We start from the raw sequence: 6,483 nt of genomic DNA, 5'->3' as shown, positions 1-6,483 counted from the left end.
GAAGTTTACAGTGGAATAAAAGAAGAAGAAATAGAAGAAGATAGTGGGACAACATCAGGCAGCAATGAAAAGAACATCGAGGATGAAACGGGATAATAGGTGAAGCTGACACCAAACTGCAGTGATTATATGCATTAATCATCCACTTTACTTCTTCACAGGCATTTTATATATTTTAGTTAATCAGATATTGTGATATATGACTTTATAATCGTGCTGAAATATATCAATTATTGCTGAAACCCCTGTAACGTGATATTTGTTATCGTGGGCCACTGATCATATAGCCTAGTATTGTATCGCTATGCATCATACAGTTACCCTGTGATTTCCATTCCTATTTTTTTTGGTGCAATCTTTAGTTTATTTGTCAGGGACCATTTGGTTTCAGATGAAGGTCTGTTCATGGTTTTACTCCAGGGTCCCTTACATGACCTTACTCCCACTGTCACTGCAAAGGACACATTGTCACTTCTGATTCTCGTCACTGATTCCCTCTGACCTTTAAGCAAAAACAATACATCAACGTACCACATATTTGTGCTACAGCCTCTACAGCATTTCCTCAACATGCAGGGACTCATTCTACCACAGCTACTGGGGAAATCAATGAGACATCCATAGAGTGACACAGAGATACTGTTAACAGCCAATCTGATTAAGAGACTTCCTCTATGTATTTATTTAGATTTTTTACTTATTCATATATTTCTTCTCTTTCCCCTCTCCACTTGTGTCCTTGGGGGGCCACTTTTGTGGTTTCTGGAGGCCAAATTTTCTGTATGAGTCCTACTTACATCACCCATCCTTACACCCTCCTAACACCACTACCAACTAAGCACCCCCCCCTCCCCCCCAACCACACTCACACATGCACATGCAGAACCTGAACATGGCCTGACACTAATTACAGACCTTCACGACCAGTATCACCGGTCTCTATTGTTAGATGTTATGTATATGTTTGTTTAAGTCTTTGTTTCTTTCTCTGTTATTACTCTATTTTTCTTATGTGTCCGTTTTGTTAAATGTTTGTGAAATATAATGAAACAAAATCCTTATTTGTCATTGTGAAGGAGAGATAAGAGTTTGTGATGAAGATGTTGTTTTTTCCCCTTTCCTTCAGATCTATAAATCTCAAACACGTGGTGAAATCAAGGTACCACTGAACCTGAAGACGCACGGTGAAAGAAACACAACTCTAGGACATGCGGGCATCGGGTGAGCTGCAATGTTTTACAATCTGCACTGATGTGATGAACTACTTCCTTTTCCTGTAAGGCCAAGTTGTTTTTCACACACTCAGAGACAGGACAACACTGAAGTAGAGAGCCAGAGAACAGTCCCTAAAGAACTGAAAACTGAGCGGCAACTATTTCGATGATTGATTCACAGTTTGCACTTTTTGAGCAAAAAAATCCGTCTGGTTGTTTCTTGACACATGTGACAATTTGCTGCTTGTCTGTGATACATCATTTGTTGTTGTATTGGAGGTAGGGTATAACAAAGAATTTGAAGAAACATTGCATTCTGGGAAATATTAACACAGATGTCTTACAGTAATAATTTATGACTGTGCATAGACTAAATGAACAATCAAAGGAATAATCTGTGGCTCAGATAATATTCTTTTTTTTTTTCAAACAGCCTTTTTGGATCTTTTGCCTTTATTATATAGGACAGCTGAAGAGAGACAGAAAACGTTGGGAAGAGAAAGTGGGGGATGACTTACAGCAAAGGGCTGGGGTCAGAACCGTCATTTGAACCGACAGTCAGGGGACAATAACCTCTGTACATGGGGCTCGCGACATAACCACTAGGCTATCGGTGCTCCACTATATTCATATTTTCAATCAAAGGAGGCTGTCAGAGCTACATCTAAGCTCAACTCCAACTTACAGTTTGACGATGCAATGCTTAATTTGTTTTTCTTATTTTAAACTGCTGAACTAAGAGATTATTTACTTAATACCATAAAAAAAGAAGATGCATAAAATTTCAAGAAGAGTCAAGATCAATTTCAGATACAAATCCCATGCTGTAGCCAGCGGTTAAAGAAGTCTATTTAAATATTTTGCTTTTTCATAATTAACAGAGTAAAATCTGTTCCTAGTTAAAGCCCTACATTAAAAGAAAATGATTCTAAATAATGATAAGGTAAGAATACAAATGGAGCTATACTTGGAGGGTAATAAATGCAATAAAACATTGCTTAAGGAAAATAAAGATACTTAAAGGGGTCATGACAATTACTTATGAAGTGCTGGGTTGTTTGTAGCAGGGGCCGGGGCTCATAATTTCTGCCAAAACAGTAATATCACTACAGAGACCTAGACTTAGTTATCCAAAGTAGCCTACATTGTGGAAATGCCCATTTCTGATTGTATGACACAGGCAAAATGAATTCTGTACATTATTGAAAAACAATCACTATCTTAATCAAACCAAAACAAAAAGCATCTGTGGATTTATAAAAGAATCAATCTGTGAACAAAAAATGACTGCAGTGCTTTAGTTAGGCCTTAATACTTCATACAAAGGGACATTCATCAAACGTTAGCATGAAAACAGCAAAATGCAAGTCATGCTGGCTAACAACTGTTTACAAGATGTATAGCCTACCTGAAATCATCCTGAGTGACACAGCACAGAGCAGACGTAGCTTATTTTCAGCTCATGATGTTCACTACAGTGATGAAGCTTGTTCAGGAAGTCCACCTCTTCATTGTCTTCATCACGCTTGTTTTCCTAAATTTTGAGTTAACAAGGTCTCACCACGTTAGCAATTAGCATGCTTCTTGTTGGACTTAGGAGTCCACACCAAGCTGCTAGCGTTTGAATATTTTTAAAGCCAATCTACAAATGAAATTGTAATTATATGACTCAACCATTACTAGCAAACTATGGCACCAAGTTCAACCGTCATCATCCCAGCATCATTATGTAAAATAAAAATATGTCTAAATGAAGTCTCTAAATATGTTCATGTCTTTATGTATGTCGTCTATAGTTTCTAGTCCATTCACTTGTCATTGTAAAATGACCTCAAGACAATGAGATCAATCGAGTTATAGCCTCATGGGAAAACTATTGTTGTTATCTCGAGTAAAGTAGGTCAAGATCTCAATAGAACAACAGAAAATTACTCGCTATCACAGGAAAATGGAGTAAATTAAGTATATGGATATATTTCTACTCAGGGCTTCCATGTCATAATGGAGTAGAAGTAAACTCAGGTAAAGTACAAGTAGGCCTACCTAAAACTGTACAATGTTTAAAATAATGTTTAAAATGACTCTAGACCACTGTATTAAGTAAAGAAAACCCAGATCCTTTATTTCTGTACAGTAAGTAGGATTTATCTTCAGAAAAAAGCATCTGTTATTGTTCACTAATAACGCTACTCTGTCTTTCTAAATGTGATTGTTTACTGGGCCTTGCAGCCAGAACTGATTCACTTTAGAAGAGGCCCCATAATAACCTCTCCCGAAGCAAACTTTCATTTCAAATGGCTCCTAAACATATGCTCAATCAAAACAGCGTGAGAGAGACAAAAGAAGTTGGTCAATTATTCAGCAGCCATTCAGTAGCGTCTGTGCTAATCCCGCCATGCTCTGCTGGACTGATGACAGCAGGTGCAGGCATTGAGAGCAGAGCAGGAAGGCATTATGATCAAACTATCTCTGGTTTGTCTCTAAAAGTGTGAAACATGCAGCTTTGTTTGATTAAATACTTATGAGACAGTGTGGTGCAGGTTATCAACTGGTTCTTCTTTGAAGCTCTGATTTGATTCTTTATTAAAATCACTCAAGGCAAAAACACCAGTATCGATTTTTCCCCTGACATCCAAAGTTTGATAATGAGTATTGAGTTTTAACAGCCTGCTTCATTATGTGTTTAATTATCAAAACCAAAGAACAAATATGCAGTGGATTTGTTTACCCTTTTTTATTATGGAGATAAATTAAAGTTAAGTTTGTTCTGCTTTAACTATGATTTAAGTTGTTTTTATGAAGTTATCACAGAGGTGGAGTGCTGAAACGACCAGAAATATTTGCACTGAGCCTGTGATTGTGCACTGCATGTTAAGCAGGTGCCCTTTGACTGTGGCATGCACACACTGACACACACACACACACACACACACACACACACAGTGCACTAGTTTTCTTTGAGGCCTTAAGATGCTTCAAGTTCAGCCTCCCCTCCTCTTCCTCTTCCTCCTCCTCCTCCTCTGATACAAACCACACAATAAACCTCATCGCGCCGTTTTTCTATCACACAAAATCTTTAATGGAAAAGGAATGCAAATAACTTTTTTTTCTACTTTCTTTCTTTTCTTTTCTTTTTTTAATCTGAAAAGAGTCTTTCATTGGTGGCTGCATAATGCAGGGTTGTCACAGCAACAGCCTCCCTCATTAGAGGGGAGGGGCCTGACTGGAAAAAAAACAGTTAATGCTGGTGCTGGGATGTCCTGTTAGAATCAGAGAAGCTTACAATCTTTAACTGTATTTGTTCATGTGTTTAATATATAGCCTATTTACTTAGTATAGTGTAGTGCATTTATGTAAGGCAAAAGTCTGACTTTTTTAATATAAAAAAAAGAGAAAGAAAATCACATCAGCAGTGGGTTAGCTTGTAGAGGAAACAGGAAGACCTGTTCAGGGTATTTAAGAGATTAGATTTTCTTTCCCCTGAAAATGTCATGTAGGCTAGTAATTTAATCTATCTGTAATGTAATGTAATGTAAACATAGAGAGACAGAGGTCAAAGGTGCACATAAAGCCAAAATCTGTGGTGACTGATGTGTGGCTTTTGTTATTGGAAACAAATAGGATATTGATCCAACCATTGATTCAGTTACAAAATAGCACTCAAAAATCTGAATTCTGTGGGGTCGTTTGTTATTGGAAACCTCTGGTACATAATTACTTTTCAGTCTCTTTTGAATCTCTACAAGTGTATTGTCTCTTCATTTATTTTCCATGTATGTCATATAAAAAAAAAATACCAGTCTGATTTGTTTTGTTGTGACTCAATCCGTGTAACTGTTTTTATTTATTATATATAGGCTACTTCTCACATAAACAGTTTGCTAAAACTTTGTTGTATAAATTAATAACCTAAAGAAAAAACAAAGCTTGTATAACCATGGCAGAGAACAGCAGAAATAATGCATGGATAAATGCCGAGGCTATTTTTACACGTGAATGTAATATTGATGAAGTTTGTTTCCGGGCTGGATCAGCTCTGACTGCATCCGGCGGCGGCAGCGGCGGCGGTGGTCTGTTTTACAGTCGGCGGAGACTTCAGTAAATGAACCGGGAGTGAGTGCACGCAGAGCTGCAGACAGGACGGTGTTCTCAAGGAGGAGAGAATCACACATAGCAGAGCTGCAGACAGGACGGTGTTCTCAAAGAGGACAGAATCACACACCGCAGACACACCGGACAAAGTCCCAAGAGAGTCCGGTAAGGTTACATCCTCGTGCGTCGCACCGGCAGATAAGATAACATTTAGGTGAGTGATTTCTGAACTCAGTGTTTTTCTTTTTCTGACCCACAGTATAGCCTATCCATATTGGGTCAAACTTGTTTTAAATGAAAGAGTTTGAGGTCATTACATTATTTAACAGAAGTGTTAAAATGCTTGATTGTATTTCTGGATGGACATTAAATATGCATGTGCATAGACTTGCCTGTGAATAGTGTCCCATGCAGAAACCTGCAGCATGACAAGCACCGGGCTCATGAATGTGTGTTTCAGCATCTTCAATCTTTGAATACTTGAATAAACCTCTCTGCCTATTGATGCACGTGCTGAGTTTAGGGCCTATGGAATACGTTTATCTGTTGACTTGGGAAGTTTAGGCTACATTTGGTGACAATACACTCCACATTAATACACCAATTAGGTTTACTGTCAGAATACTTCATCTGGAAGTGTGTTTTTGTGCAATTAAAGATACACTATGTAGTTCTAGTTGACTAGTGTATCATTTGTAGATGAACTTGGAAAGAAGTGTAGATTTGGTTGGATTCCTCAGATTTTAATACTTGCCTTGGCCGGACATGGCTTCACTTTATTGATTGGTTATCAATATTGTTGTGTGTTGATTCAGTTACTATTGATCAGTTGTTGCAGCTGCAAGAATTGTTGGAATGGAGTTATGTGTTGTTGTTTTCATATGTTCAGTTTTCCACTATGATATGACAAATATCTGTGATGAAAAAGTGTCATTAATCTATTTAAGAAAAGTAGAGAAACAAGAGTGCTCTGGTGTAGGCAAGGATGGTCAATGGCCAATTTCCATCTACGTGTACTATATATGATGATTTCAGACACAGCCTTTGTTTCTAGTTGTCCTCTATCAACATTACCTGTTGAAGGTGTTAAGCCTCTCAGCTTATGGACAGCAAATTATTCAAAGAAAACTGGGCATGGAAGACGACACACTACAGTATTGGCTACAGGTAGTGGGAA

The 6,483-nt window shown here is 37.9% G+C and overlaps 1 protein-coding gene across 2 annotated transcripts in view; it reads left to right on the top strand.

Annotated features, from left to right (window-relative positions):
- The first annotated feature begins 5,279 nt into the window (after positions 1-5,279).
- trim2a (tripartite motif containing 2a) overlaps positions 5,280-6,483 on the top strand; it is a 29,068-nt gene continuing 27,864 nt past the window's right edge. The window contains exon 1 of one of the 2 annotated variants that reach the window (XM_020639687.3): positions 5,280-5,471. The gene's annotated coding sequence lies outside the window, so the exon portion shown is untranslated. Of the gene's footprint in view, positions 5,521-6,483 lie in introns of both variants that reach the window. The other variant, XM_020639683.3, reaches the window with a different exon arrangement.

Source organism: Labrus bergylta, chromosome 1 (genome assembly GCF_963930695.1).
Source record: "Labrus bergylta chromosome 1, fLabBer1.1, whole genome shotgun sequence".
Taxonomy (NCBI): domain Eukaryota; kingdom Metazoa; phylum Chordata; class Actinopteri; order Labriformes; family Labridae; genus Labrus; species Labrus bergylta.
The sequence above is the reverse complement of the archived record's forward strand: the minus strand, read 5'-3'. Positions and strand labels throughout refer to the sequence as shown.